Below are 16,319 nucleotides of genomic sequence, written 5' to 3'. Positions count from 1 at the left end.
TCACTTGTGCACCCTGAAAACCTGGGAGACAATCAGCACCCCTCAATGTCTAGAAGAGAAAGGGGCTGGCATAGAGTCCTTGATCAATAAATATTTTTTAATATTTTTAATATTTAATATATTTAATATTTTTAATACTTTCCCTCACAAAGGCTCTCCAATCCATTACCAAGGTGTGTTGATTTTGTTTTCTAAATACATCTCACATCCGTCTACTTCTCATCTCTGCTGCTAGGAGTGGCATCTAGCTTTCACCTGGATTGTAAAACAGCCTTGTTTGGTGTCTCTACCTCTACTCTGGCCACCTTCCAATCAATCCTCAGCCATCTTCCCAAATAAAGATCTGATTGTATCACCCCACTCCCAGTCCTTCAGTGATTTTCCATTTGTGTTTGTTTGCTAGGGTTAATGTAAGAAAATACCACAGGCCAAGTGGCTTAAACAACAGAAATTGATTTTTTTTTTTTTTTTTTTTTTTGGCCATTCTGGAGGCTAGAAGTTCAAGATCAAGGTATTGACAGGGCTGATAGCTTCTAAGACCTCTCCCGTCTCATAGAGGGCTACCTTCTCTCAGTCCTCACATGGTACTCCCCCTGTGAATGTCTCTGTCCTAATCTCTTATAAGGACACCAGTGTTACTGAATTAGGGTCTACCCAAATGACTTCATTGTATCTTAATTACCTCTTCAAAGGCCCTATCTCCAAATACAGTCATATTCTGGTATCCTAGAGATTGGGACTTGAACATACGAATTTGCAAGATACATAAGTCAGCCCATAACACCATTGTCCTTGGGATAAAACTGGAACTGTGCCCATGCCTGTACTGCAGACCTCTGCTTTGTCCCTTCGTTTCCATGCTTCACTGGGCCTGGGCCTCATGCTGTCTGCTATGTTCCTGGAGGCTGAGCTGTATGGACAGCATGGGCTCCTGTGCTCTCCAGCTTCCAGAAGGGCTTGGCAAATGGGAGGAACTTGCCCCTGGCTTCCTCTCTGCCAGGTCACCTCAGGTTGGCTGTGTCCTTCTCCTGAAAGCCACAGCTCTCACCCACTAGACCTCTCCACACAGTGACCAAGTGGATTCCAGTACCTGTTCCTTCAAACGATGGGGGTTAAGGGCTCCTTGCTGGTGCTATCCCCAGGATGATGTTGATTCCTATTGGTCTTTACTAAACCCCGCCCACTTCTTTGTAAAGCCTCTTCATTACTGTCCTCATCTTACCCAATTGGATGTGTCATCTGCTTCCTGCCACACCCCTAATACAACATTTGCAAAACCCTTTATGGTCTGGCCCTTACAAAGCTCTCCACCCTCTTCCTGCTCCTCTCTCCTTCCCGCTTTTTCTGCTACAACAACCTAGACTTCTTTCAATTCTGCAGATAGGTCCACCAACTTGAAATATTAACAAGCCTATGTTCCTGTTATTTTAAAACCATCTAAAATTATGGGGCACCTGGGTGGCTCAGTCAGTTGGGCGTCTGTCTTGAGTTCAGGTCACGATCCCAGGGTCCTGGGATCAAGCCCCAAGTCCCTGCTTCTCCCTCGTTCTCTCCCTTCCCCATCGCTTTCTCTCTCTCACTCTCAAATGAATAAAATCCTTCTTTAAAAACTATTTAAAATTACATGAAAATGTATGTAACATTTTGTCTTACATCAAGTTCCCAGAGAAGCAGATGCTGAGAGAAGATCTGTGTGCAGGAAATTTATTGGGGAATGTGTAGCGATCAACACTTGTGAGGGGGTGAGGGAAGCTGGACTGGGCAGAAGGAGCCATGGGGCTGGGACACACTGCAAATGCAGGCCTTACCTGATCCCATGGGAGCTGGAGCTGAGATGGCCCTTCTAAATTGATTGGGATTGAGACCAGAAGATAGGCTTCTGGACCTCCACACCCACAATCACTGGAAGTGAGCTGACCCTGGTGGGGGACATAACCTTAGGCAAGGCAACTTCCTTCAGCCAATAGCAGTCATAGGAAGAGACTCAGTTGTGAGCTGTCAGTCATCAACACCCTCTGAAGCAGGGAAACAGTCCCCAGGTCCTGAAGGGAGGATCCAGGTGGTGTACTGCAATATCCACCAAGAAATCCTACTCCCGAGAATTCATTAAAAGGAAATACAGGTCTTGGGGCATCTGGGTGGCTCAGTGGGTTAAAGCCTCTGCCTTCGGCTTGGGTCATGATCCCAGGGTCCTGGGATCGAGCCCCACATCGGGCTCTCTGCTCAGCAGGGAGCCTGCTTCCTCCTCTCTCTCTCTCTGCCTGCCTCTCTGCCTACTTGTGATCGCTGTCTGTCAAATAAATAAATAAAATCTTTAAAAAAAAAAAAAAGGAAATACAGGTCTAAGCAAAGAGCTAAGTACAAAAATGTTTATTGAAATATTATTTATTTATAATCTGGAGCAGATTAGATACAATCTACATATCCAATGATAGTACATTAACTGACAGGAATTTAAATAAAAATTGGGGGAAAGCAAAAAAAAACAATAAAAGGAAACTACTTAAAAACTGTGTTGCTGGGCACCTGGGTGGCTCAGTGGGTTTAGCCACTGCCTTCAGCTCAGGTCACGATCTCGGGGTTCTGGGATCGAGTCCCTCATCAGGCTCTCTGCTCAGTGGGGAGCCTGCTTCCTCCTCTCTCTCTCTCTGCCTGCCTCTCTACCTACTTGTGATCTCTCTGTGTCAAATAAATAAATAAAATCTTAAACAAAACAAAACAAACAAACAAACAAAAAAAAACTGTGTTGCTAAAGTGATCAATCATGTGATACATTAAACTTACCTGGTGGTCTAGTGGTTAGGATTCGGTGCTCTCATATGATACATTATTAAGTGAAACAGCAGGTTATAAAACAACTTTGTTGAACTACATATGCTTTCATGTACATATATCTGTATAGACAAATGGGGAAAGAGACTGGAGACGATATCAAAATGCAGATTGTAGGGATGCCTGGGTGGCTCAGCTGGCTAAGCATCTAACTCTTTGTTTCAGCTCAGGTCATGATCTCATAATTGTGGGACTGAACCCCACACTGGGCTCCGCACTCAGCACGGAGTCTGCTTCAGATTCTCTCTCCCTCTCCCTCCCACTCACTCACTCACTCTCTCTCTTTCTCAAATAAATAAATAAAATCTTTTTTAAAAAACGCAAATTGTAGTCATTGCCAGTGGTAGGAGTGACTTGTACTTCTTTTTTTCATGTGTTTCACAATGAACATGTATTGCTTACATAATTGGAAGAAAACAATAAATGTGGGGATTTAGAAATCATTGTTGTTGTAATGGCATAGAAGAGTAATTGTTTAAATTGTTTTGCCTTGTAATTTTTTGCTTAATTGAAACTTAAATGGAAGCCCCCGAAGGGAGCCATCACCATGGAAGTGTTCTCCTTGGGAGAAGGGAGGCAGGGGGGAGACGGGAAAGAGCTGTGGGGCACAGTCTGTTTATCTGTCTCCTTCACCATTTACCCCATGCCCATATGCCTTTGTTGGGTCCCTTCCTAACCTCCTTGAAAATCATAGACCTCTGTGGCCTGTATCATGGATTCAATTGTTTGTCCAACATCCCAGTTGGATATGCCATGGCTGCTATCCAGCCCTGAGCAGTCTCCTAAATTTTCATGACATGATGTCCACTTTACTGTATGTTTAAATAAACAAACATATGCATTTGCTCTTAAACAGCAAAAGGAAGAGCTCTACCTCATGATCCCGCCAGAGAAGATAATCCCAGACTCTCAAGGAGACAATGATAGAGCAGTTGGCTGAAAGCAAAGGGCCACATGACCTGGGTCTGATACCAGTCTACTACAGTATCACCTTGGGCAAGCTACCAAACATCTTTCCATTTTGGTTTCCTCATCTTAAAAGGTGATGATGATGGTAGCAGCACTGACCACATAGAAATGCTTCAAGTATTGGGGCACCTGGGTGGCTCAGTGGGTTAAAGCCTCTGCCTTTGGCTCAGTTCATGATCCCAGGGTCCTGGGATCAAGCCCCACATCCGGCTCTCTGCTCAGCAGGGAGCCTGCTTCCCCCTCTCTCTCTGCCTGCCTCTCTACCTACTTGTGATCTTTCTCTCTGTCAAATAAATAAAATCTTTAAAAAAAAAAAAGAAGAAGAAGAGGAACCTCAGAAATGCTTCAAGTAGAAAATAAAAGGATATATGTTAAAAACATTTAGCATGACTGGTACATGGCATTTACTATTATTTTCTGCTCAATCCATATCAAAAGTTCATTCATGGAGAATGTTGTCTATAGACCCCTGTAAACATTCAGAGGTTTTTTTCCTTACAAATATTCAATTATAGAGCTGCATATTTGGTTAACACCACTTTAGCTCTGATAAAACTGCAGTTGATCCTTGAGCAACACAGTTTAGGACTGTGTGGGTCCACCTATGTCCAGATTTTTTTTTTAATAAATGCAATATGGTAAATGTATTTTCTTTTCCTTAAGAATAAGTTTGGTTTTTTTTTTAATATTTATTTATTTATTTGACAGACAGAGACAGAGTGAGAGAGGGAACACAAGCAGGGCAAGTGGAAGAGGGAGAAGCAGGCTTCCCACCAAGCAGGGAGCCCGATCTGGGGCTCCATCCCAGGACCCTGGGATCATGACCTGAGCCAAAAGCAGATGCTTAATGACTGAGCCACCCAGGCACCCCTCCTTATGAGTTTTTAAGGAACATTTTCTTTTCTATAGCTTGCTTACGGTGAGAGTACAAAATATAATACATATAACATACAAAATATGTGTTAATCAAACATTTTTTGTTATCAGTAAGGCTTCTGGTCAACACTAGGCTAATAGTTGGGAGATTTTTTTTTTTTTTTGCTAATTTAATTCAGTTTATTATATATGTTTTATTGAAGTATAGTCAGCATACAATGTTACATTAATTCAGGTGTACAACCTAGTGATTTGACAAGTCAATGCATTACGCTGTGCTCACCACAAGTATAGCTACCATCTGTCCCCACACAATGCTGTTACAATACCATTGACTATGCTCTTGATGCTGCACCTTTTATCCCAGTGACTCAGTCCATAGCTGGAAGCCTGGATCTCCCACTCCCCTTCACCCATTTTGCCCATCCCCCTCCACACCCTTCCCTCTGGCAACCATTAGTTTTTTCTCTGTATTTTTGGGTCTAGTCTTATGTTTGGGAGGGGAGTCAAAAGTTATTTATACACAGATTTCCAACTGTGTGGGGGGATGGGAGCCCTTAATCCCCTTGTTGTTCAAAGATCAGCTGTTCTGCTCAATTAATCTTTGCTATGTCACTTGTCTTGATGAAAATGTTAAGAAATAGACTTAAGAAACAGTTCTGCTCATCACAAGGACGGTGTTAGTGATGTTGACCATATTTACCTTGAAGTCCCTTCCTAAGGACCCATACAAAAAGCTCTCCTCAGACCTCAGGCCTTCTTGTTTACGCACGTGTTTTAAATGCACAAGCAATTTAACTTCTATTTGGAGTCATGGCCCCTTCCTTCAATTGGCTATAGGAACTATTCAGAACCTCATGACAAGCATTCTTTTTTTTTTTTTAATATTTTATTTATTCATTGGACAGACAGAGATCACAAGTAGGCAGAGAAGCAGACAGAGAGAGGAGGAAGCAGGCTCCCTGCTGAGCAGAGAGCCCGATGCGAGGCTCGATCCCAGGACCCTGGGATCATGACCTGAGCCGAAGGCAGAGGCTTAACCCACTGAGCCATCCAGGTGCCCCATGACAAGTATTCTTGAATCCTATCCATGAACCCACAGTTTTCTTCTACCCCTATTTATTCTCTACCTCAAATTCCTCATGCATTTGTAACCCAGTATATAATGCATAATTCTATAACCTGACTCAAATCTTTTATTAGAACGAGACAGAATAAATAAGCAAATAAACAAGTAATAACTGTGTACTGATAAACACATTGTTAGTGATGAGGCTACAAAGAGGAACTGTTTCCTGATTGCATTCACACCCAAGTCTCAACCAGAGTTGTGTCACTGGTTGTATTTCCCAAGCTTCATGGAACAGTTCAAAGTTGTTGCAATCTCATTTAAGTTAAAAAACAACTATCACTTAGGTTGTATTAATCGATCATTGAGAGAAACCTTCTCAGAGTCTTCATAAATTGTGGTAGGGTGCAAAATGACAGCTGAATAACAGAACAAATGTATATGAATGCCCAGTGTCTTCTAGAGTAACACCAATGAACTTGCATAAATTGTTGTAGGCTCAGCATGGGAGTACTGAGCCTAATTTCTCACAAAAGGTCTCAGGAAAAAAAAAAGAAAGAAGAAGAATAACATTCTGAATCACGGAATGTTTTAAGTTGAATGGAATCTTAGTATTCTAAAACTGTAAAGTACTGGGTACCTGCATGGCAATGTCGCTTAACGGTCCTGCCTTCCGCTCAGGTCTCGACCCTGGGGTCCTCGGGTCCAGCCCCCTGTTGCGCTCCCAGCTCAGCCTGGAGTCAGCTTCTCTGCCCCCCCCCACCCACCGCGCGCTCCAGCGCGCATGCGTGCGCTCTCTCAAATACATAAAAATCGTAAAAACAAATAAATAAATAAAACTGTGAAGTATTTCTGAAAAGTCCAATCCTCTTGAAACCCACAGAGGCTTACAGGGGCCATGTAGCAAGTTTTCAGATGCAGGACTGGCCTCTGGATCTGCTGATGACAGTGTTTCAGGCACTAGACATGAGACCAGGTGATTCTAGCATAAATCCACGTGTCCTTTTGGATTTCTGCAGAAACCCAAATGAGAGGCTAGTGGAAAGTCACCCTACTTGTCTCCACGCACAGCCACCATATGAACACCTTTGCTACAGGCACAACGGCTTGAAGATCCTGGTCAGGACAGCTCCGACCTACTGGCAGGCCTGTGCTTCCCAACTAGGCTGCACTTCCGAATCACCAGCGGACCTTTTAAAAAGTACCAATTAAAAAAAAAAAGTACTGATGACTGAACTCCATCCAGACCAATTAAATCAGAATCTTCTAGGTAGGTAGAGGGGGCAGACATCACTATTTTTTAAAAAAGATCTTATTTTTAAGTCATTCCTACACCCAAGGTGGGACTCGAATTCACAACCCTGAGATCAAGAGTTGCATGCTCTACCGGTCTGAGCCAGCCAGGTGCCCCCAGACATCATTATTTTTTAAAAAGCTTCACACATGATTCTAATATGCAGTCCGAGTTGAGAACCATTGTCATAGTTAGATAAGCAGCATGCTTATCTGATGAAAACCAAGCAGCCCTGAAACCAGCCTATTTAGAAATAGTCCTAACCACCTTCTCATGCTTCCCCCATGACCTAATATAGTATCAAAGGTCTGTCCCTCCCCCAGTTACCCTGGTACTAAGGTATTTCTGCTGGCTCTTTTCCCTTCTCAACATTAATTGAGCACCTACCCTCAGTCACACATCAGGCATCCAGAAATGATTATGGCACTATTCCTACCTTCAAAGAGCTCACAGACAGGTCAATACAATGTTCATATATTAACAGAAAAGAATGCTGGCCAGAGTTTATCAAATATGAACTAGCAATGTACCAGACTCCACTCTAAGGCTTTGCCTGTTAACTCACTTAATTCTCCCAACAACCTGATGAGATAGGTACAGTTACTCTCAAGCCCATTTACAGACAAGACTCCCAGGCCACAGAGAATGCCTGTAATCAACTAAGCTCTTCAGCGAATCATAGGGAAGCCTGGAGGCAAACTGAGGTAGCCTGGCTTAAGCATCCAGACCTTTAACTGCCACGCTGAGTTGGATGTGTGGATGCATTCACAGAAGACATTGACATTGTTAATTCAGAAAATGGGGAGCGATCTAGTGTGATTAAAAAGTTGAATTGGGGGCGCCTGGGTGGCTCAGTGGGTTAAAGCCTCTGCCTTTGGCTCAGGTCATGATCCCAGGGTCCTGGGATCGAGCCCCACATCGGGCTCTCTGCTCAGCAGGGAGCCTGCTTCCTCCTCTCTCTGCCTGCCTCTCTGCCTACTTGTGATTTCTCTCTGTCAAATAAATAAATAAAATCTTTAAAAAAAAAAAAAAAAAAGTTGAATTGGAGCCAGACTGTGAAAAGCCTTAGGACCATGAATTGGGACGGAGTGGGGCAGGGGGTTCTATTTTACATTCTATAGGCGAAGGGTAGCCAGCCAAACTTGTAAAGTGAGGAAAACAATGATCAGATCCACATTTCGGAGAAGAGGCACAAGGTGGAAACACTAAGAGGGAAGGACAGGAAGGCAGAGCTTCAACAGAGGATGCCAGGCAGAAGAAAGCAGGGGGAGGGAGAAGAGAGGTGGGTCGCCTAGACATTTCTGACTTGAAGTGACAGGATCTGGGGCTGATTGGAAGTGGGGAGAGAGGAAAAATCTCCGAGGCTTGTAACGAGAGCGATTTGGCAGGCAGGTATTCTGAATAGAAAAGCAGCAGGTCTGGGGAGGGAAGGTAATGAGTTCAGCCTTGGACATGTGCAGTTCCTTCACACCTTAGCACCTGCCAGTAGCTGAGAAGCATGACAGCGAGACCGCATCAGACCCTTTGGGCTCACAGAGGTATTTCTTTCCAAAATCATAAATATGGAAACTTTCTCAAGGTTCTTAGAAAGGCACCGATTTTCAAATTTAGATGTAATTGGAAGAGACACGGAAAGGCAAACCATGGCAGGGACTTCGTTGTTTCAAAAAGTACCATCCTACCAAAATTAGAGAAAAAAAAATTCTCTTTATACCTTTATACCGGATATCCTTCCGTAAGGAAGGAATCAAAAATAATCAAGCCAACCCCAAATGAGATTTATGAGAAATGAAAAACACATACTTTTTGGCTACCTCGATATTTGAGTTCTGTTTTATTGACGGTGGTAGTGGCACTGGGTGTGTGTTTGGAATGCTCAGTTCTAAATGGATTTTTCTCATCCTAACTTTATGACATAGCTCTTCAACTATCTGCTTGTCTCTAAACTGTTTGTTTTTATTTACTACGTGGTTCAGGAGACACCCATACAATGAATATTCATTGCATAATTTAGCTATAAATTATGAATAGTATTTACATGTGAATGTTTGAAGTATAACACCCAAATACAATTTAGAGTAATTCTCTGATAAATACAACAGCCCAGATGAGTTTGAAATCATTTTCAAGGAGTAGTTGAAAAAGGTATTTGATTTCCTCCTCCATGAGCACCGATAATTACTTTCTAAAGCTATCCCCAGATTTTGGGTTCTTTTCTATAAACTTGATCAAGGGTTGGGTGTGATGGTCACTTTTAGGATTTCAGAGCAAAGGCCTACCCTCCTCTGCAGACAGGAAATCTTCCTTGAGAATCAAGATCCTACTCATCACTGGGCTTTGGTAAACACTAAGCGCTTAACCACGGACCACCACTTCATGAACTTGGAGTGCTCTAACCCACTGAGCCATAAAGCTGGGTGTGCACAGCAGCACTCTACCATCAAATGAAAGTGGAATATATATATGACATTGGGCTTGAAGATACAAGTTACGTGAAGAAGTGGCCCCAAATGCCCACGGCCTCTACTCCTGTGACATCGCCTTCGCAGGATGTTCCCGTGACCAATGGACTGAGGAAGAGAAAACATGATTCTGGTTTACAGGATCTGCACAATATGCAGGCACCACCCCCAAATAGACAGCGACCCTCTACAACTCCCTTCTGGGACACCCCTGAAGGACAGTGATAAAGGAAAATACTCTAGGGGTGCCTGGGTGTCTCAGTCAGTGAAGCTTCTGCCTTCAGATCCCGTCATGATCCCAGGGTCCCAGGATCGAGCCCCATGTCAGGCTCTCGTCTCAGCGAGGAGTCTGCTTTTCCTTCTCCCTCTGCCCTTCCCTGGCTTGTTCTCTCTCTCTCTCTCTCTCTCTCTCTGTCAAATAAACAAATAAATAAAATCTTTTAAAAAGGGAACTACTCCAGTGGGCAGAATCACAAGCACTGTAGCTGGTTGTTCATTTTGCCTGGAAAGAGAAATGGCCTTTTGGAGGGGTGGGTCTGCACCAGCTCATGGGCTGAAGCCAACAGGTTGGCTGGATGGACATGATTGGAAACCTGGTGACAAGGCAGGTGGGAAGGAGGTAAATGGGGAGAAATCTCTGAATGGGAAAAGAGTGTTAAAATACTTGTGTCCTGGGGTGCCTGGGTGGCTCAGTGGGTTAAGCCTCTGCCTTCTGCTTGGATCATGATCTCAGGGTCCTGGGATCGAGCCCCACGTTGGTCTCTCTGCTCAGCAGGGAGCCTGCTTCCCCCTCTCTTTCTGCCTGCCTCTCTGACTACTTGTGATCTCTCTCTCTCTCTGTGTCAAATAAATAAATAAAATCTTCAAAAAAAAAAAATACTTGTGTCTCGGGGTGCCTGGAGCTCAGTACCAGACTCTAGGTTTCAGTTCAAGTCATGATCTCAGGGTCGTGAGTTCGAGCCCAGCAATGGGCTCTGTGCTCAGCATGGAGTCTGCTTGCGTTTCTCTCTCCCCCTCCCTCTGTCCCTCCCGCTCAGGCTCTCTCTCTAAAATAAATAAATTAAAAAAAAAAAAAAAGATATTTGTGTCCCATGTGAATATTCACCAAAAGATGACCTCAGCAGAGGAGTGTTTTAAAAAACAAGTGGATGAGATGGCCTGTTTTAGGTGTACCAGTCAGCTTCATTCCCTGGCCGTCGCTGTCATCACCCAGTGGGTTCATGAACTACATGGCCATGGTGGCAGGGATGGAGGTGATGCACGGGTCCAGCAACAGGGCCTTGTGTTCAGCCTGACCCGGCTACAGCCGCCGCTGAGTGCCCAAACTGCTGCAGCAGTGACCAACACTGACGCCCCCACATGGCACCACTCCTGGGAGCGATCAGCCACGTGGAATGTTGATTACATTGGACCACGTCCACCATGGAAGAAGCAGCATTTTGTTCTTACCAAATAGACACTTATTTTTGGATATGGATTTGCCTTCTCTGCATATGTTTTTGCCAAAATGCTTGTGAATTTACAGAATACCTTATCCACCATCATGCTGATCCACATAATATTGCTTCTGATGAAGGAACTTGGCCAATGATGAGTGGCAATGGGCCCACATCTATGTGATTCACCGGTTTTACCATTTTCCCCTGCCACCCTGGAGCAATGGATTGATAGAATGGCCTTTTGAAAACTCAAGTGACAGGTCCAGGTTGCGGGCAATGTCACAGGGCTAGGACTTTGAATTCCAGGAGGCTTTCTGTGCTCTAACCACGGTGCTGTTTTGATCCCATAGCCACAATTCGCACATCCAGGTATCAAGGAGTGAAAATGGGAGTGGCACCACTCACTATCATCTCTGTGATTCACTAGCACACTGTACACTCCCTGTCCTCGAGAACTTGTGCTCTGCTGGCCTAGAGATCTTAGTTCTAAAGGAAGGAAGGCTTCCATCAGCAGACACAGCAGTGGTTCCACTGAACCAGAAGTTGAGATCGCCACCCAACCACTTTGAGCTCCACAAGCCTCTGAATCAACAAAGAAGGTAGTTAGTTACTCTGCTGGGTAGAGGGACCGATCCTGACTACCAATGGAAATTTGGGTTGCTAAGCGACAGGACATCTGGAAAAACAGAGCTGTTGAGGCATCTCTTAGTACTACCACGTCCTGTGATTGAAGTGGGTAGAAAACTACAACCAAATTCAAAGGTTTAAGTCACCTCTCCAGGTTAAGAACCATGACCAGCTGAAGTGCTTGCTGAGGGCAAAGGAAATATGGAATGGATGATGGAAGGCAGCTATAAAAACCGGCTATAGCCACGTGACCAGTTGCTGAAATGAGGACTGTGAATTCTATTTCTTCCTTATGTTTGTATATACACTCACATGCAAAGAGCACATTTGTTTTCTTCCCCCATCATCTAATGTTATGTACTAGTAACAATAAACTTTGTATCTCAGCATTTATGTGGATTATCAAGACGACTGAGAATGATCAAGAGTTTGTCTGGGGTTGTATGCAGGATAGTTCCATCGCATTAGATGTATCATCTTGTTTTTGTCCTTGTTTGTTAATTAAGTGTGGTTCAGAGTGGAGTGTGAATGCCAGGTTGACAAGAGGTGGACTGTATGATCAGTTCATGTGTCAAATTGGGTAGTCCCACCGCTCAGCCAAACCTAGGTGTTGCTATGAAGGATTTTGTAAATGTTTTTAATGTCTGTTATCAGTTGACTTGAGACTCTCCTACTCTGGGTGGGCCTGATTCCATCAGCTGAAAGGCCTTAACAGAACTGATTCCTTGAAGAGGAAACTGTTACCTATAGACTAGTTCCCACTTACTCCCTAATTCCATCCTGTCTTTTCTGGCAGTCCCTGACCAGCAATAAAGATGGTAGAACTAGGAGTCCAGGAACACACTAGAAGTATCAAAGAACTCTACGGGGTGCCTGGGTGGCTCAGTAGGTTAAGGCCTCTGCCTTTGGCTCAGGTCATGATCCCAGGGTCCTGGGATGGAGCCCCACATCGGGCTCTCTGCTCAGCAGGGAGCCTGCTTCCCTTCCTCTCTCTGCCTGCCTCTCTGCCTACTTGTGATCTCTGTCTGTCAAATAAATAAAATCTTTAAAAAAAAAAAAAAAAAAAAGAACTCTAGAATACAAAAGGAGCAGATAGAAGTGACAGCTTAGGAAACCAAAGTTGACTTGTGGACCTCAGTGCAGATCTAGAAACAGCGCCAGTAATTAAACAGACTCAGGAACTTAGCACATGTTCCCTCCATCAGAAATGGCACCAACGGGACGCCTGGGTGGCTCAGTTGGTGGGCAGCTGCCTTCGGCTCGGGTCATGATCCCAGCGTCCTGGGATCGAGTCCCACATCGGGCTCCTTGCTCCACAGGGAGCCTGCTTCTCCCTGACTCTGCCTTCCACTCTGTCTGCCTGTGCTCGCTCTCTCTCTCTCTGACAAATAAATAAATTAAAAAAAAATATCAGTTAAAAAAAAAAAAAAAAAAAAAAAAAAGAAATGGCACCAAGACCATCCCTAATGATGCAGCCCAGAGCCCCTGACTCACCACCCTGGCCGGTTTGCCTCACAGCACTAAGTGACAACATACTGCTTATCTGTCATCATATACATTCTCTTTCCCAACCAAAGTAACTTGCCCAGCAAGTTCAGCATTCCATTTTCAGTACCCTAGAATACAGCTGGTGCCCAAGTTGTTGAATAACTAGGGGAGTATACAATCTTCCTTCCCAGCTTTAAGATGACCACTTTCAGATTAATTCTTTAGTCAAAACCTCCTGCTGCTGTGCAATGCAATGTGAAACAGCTGTACTATAACGTTCTGGTTAATAGAAAAATAGATATATTCTTAATAGCTTAAATAGATTCCTATAACCATGATAATCCGCAAAGTATTTGCTGCATCAGAAAAATTTAAAATTCAATAGGGGAATCTGGGTGGCTCAGTTGGTTAAGCATCCACCTCTTGCTCCCTCCCCAACCCCTCCCTTCCTCTAAAAAATTTAAAAAAAAAACTTAAAATTCAACAGATTGCTCTTTCAGCCATTTCTTTTTATTTACAGTTTGTGTTCAATGCAAATCAATTCCATAACATGAGAAGTTACTATGAATCAAAGCATAAATACACAAACACAATATACAATCCAAAATAGATGTACAGCATTCAGGTATGAAACAAAATGGAATGTTCATTCACACACACAGTAGCTTGAGATCAGTTGAATATGGTTGTTCTGGTAAAGGTTCCTAAAGATGGGAAAAAATGACTTTGGTTATCAAGACTACTGCGGCCATATTAAATACTGGAACATCTAAGCATCAGTGTGTGACCATGCGAACAAAAGACCTTAGAGTGTCTATTTTTAAAAAGCTTTCTGTGCATCGAGGAAGTTGTAAAAAGATTTACTTGCCAGAATCAAGCCCACTTTAGGCTTAGGACCAGGTTCTAACTATCTAAAGATACTGACTAACAGAAAGTATTCCAAATGTGGCTATTCTGATTCAGAGTTTAAAAAAAAAAAAAAAAGTATTTACAGAAAAGAGTATAAAATTTTCCCAAATTTAATGTAAGCTTCCAGTCTTCACTTCCCAAATACTTGATTTACAATTTTGGCTTCTGCACACATTTTGCCTTTTTAATTTCAAGATTTGTTGATTTTACCTTCAAAACAGATCATTTTTTAAATTACAAAATATTCAACATATGCAGAAATGAAAAGCATTTTGAAGTTAGCGGAGGTCAATGTTCCTCTACTCTTTGGAATCAAGTTTAGTTAAATGACTCTGGCACTCTTGAATACGAGTAAGTGATCAGTATATAAGCAAAATTTACTCATTATGCTTTAATTGGGGGGTAGATTCCAATCCATCATTGCCCTGATACATGTCAATTAATATATAAAAAAATCAAATGCAATATCAAATTCAAAGCCTCAGAGGAAAGAGTTCAGTTCCCAAGAAACAGTGATAGCTTAACAAGGTAAAACTTTTTATCTAGAGTACACAGGCATTAAGTTAGTACTGCTAAAACAGTGCATTGAGGATTTACAGTAACTCCTGGAAGTTCCTTCTAATGTACGAATAAATAGAATCAGGGAAGCTTTCTGTATTAACTGTTTTCAATGGCCTTGAAGATTTAATGAACCGAATGAAAACTGAATGTGTTCACATCTCATCTTTTACATCTAGGTAAGATAAAATCTAGTCTCATTTTCAAGGTAGAATTTTACATGTCCATACTTCTTAAGCCACATTTAAAGAAATTATCTCTTAACTAATCTTGAATGTTGTCTCTTCATCTTGTACATGGAACTCCAGCAGATTTAATAGACATTCATCATCTAGTCAAACCCTTTACATGTTCTTCAAACCAATCAAATTTGGGATCCTCAACATTTTCGGTGTCAATAAAATAAAGTGTGGAATTAGCAGATACGATGAAGACCTGTTTTTCCTTGTCACACTGGATGTCTAGACGCCATTTGGATTGGGTTTAGAAGATGGGCAAGTATAGATGTTTTTGGCCTGAGTCTTTTAACAGTAGAGCTGTAGAAGAGAGAACGAGATCGCGAAGAGACTGGCCGTTGACTGCAGAGCGCCGCCAGTTGGTGTGGTGGTGGTATTAGCTGGGCTGGGAACAGTCGAGGTACTCTGGGAGGAGTTGTTTGCAGCTGTTATATTTGTTGTATTTGAATAAATCTAAAATATACAAAAAGTTACACTGGTAAATTTCCACAGGTCACAGCTGCCTCTACACATCCTTAATATGCAATGTGATAAAAGAGAGATTCCTAGATTGCTCTTCCCCCATGGTTTCCTTACCTGTCATTTAGTTCTGAATTCTTGCTTAGTGCCGTTAAGATCGTTCTTTTGATTCAACACAAAATACCTACAGATGCCTACAGGACTGCAAAGGTAGCAGCGACCAAAAACGTTCCTCTAACTATTAACTTCCAAGAGTGTGGCTTTATTTTTAATTCTTTTTGAAGAAATAAAGGACCAAGTTAACTAATCTAGGTTTTGTGATGATGCCAACTTACTGGCATTGCAAAAGATTTGCCCTGGTCTCCCAGTAAGGGGAAGCTTTGAAAGTTGCATGAGTAATGTGGATTCTAAAATACTGTAAAATCTGTACGTTTGTCAAACTGTCTATCCTGGATTTGCTAGGTAACTTTCCCATACCCATTTAACAAAGCCTTGGATTTAACTTAAGGGGACATGGGATATATTATCTGCTCCCTTGAAATCTTGAAATTATATAGATCTATATAGTCTTCTCAAAAGTGGCCACAACATTTGTTTTAAATTGAAAAAGATGATGTCTTTCCTGAGTCTTTCCTGAAGCAAAAGGACTTCTTCCCCAAACGCCATGGAGTCAGAATGACAGCACAAAAGACACCAACAGGGTCTGGTGTTAAGTTTTCACCAGCAGCAGCCTCCCTGCCTGGTCATTAAGTCCAATGCTGTGGCCAAGAACCAACGTTCCCCCAGTGTCCCAACGCCTAGTGGCACCATTCACCACACTGATTTTTCAAGTCACGAAATGCACAGTCCAGCGGGGCACGTGATAATCTCTCCTTTGTCACAGAACAAAGGCAGATGGGAGATTTCAGCTCTCCCTGCGAGGGAGGGTTTAAGAGGGCTTCTGATTACAGACAGGAGGGAGGATGTGGCACTAGGCAGGTCTGGGCCACATGTCCATTTTGCTGCCGATGATCCAAAGATAAATCCGTTCTATAGCAGCATCAGCTCCCTTTGTTGTAAAACCCATCATTAAGCAAATATGGGCTTAAAATGTATAAATCC

The sequence above is a fragment of the Mustela putorius genome, unplaced genomic scaffold (genome assembly GCF_011764305.1).
Source record: "Mustela putorius furo isolate JIRA1106 unplaced genomic scaffold, ASM1176430v1.1 tig00000450_pilon_pilon_pilon, whole genome shotgun sequence".
Taxonomy (NCBI): domain Eukaryota; kingdom Metazoa; phylum Chordata; class Mammalia; order Carnivora; family Mustelidae; genus Mustela; species Mustela putorius.
Note: the sequence above shows the minus strand (reverse complement) of the source record.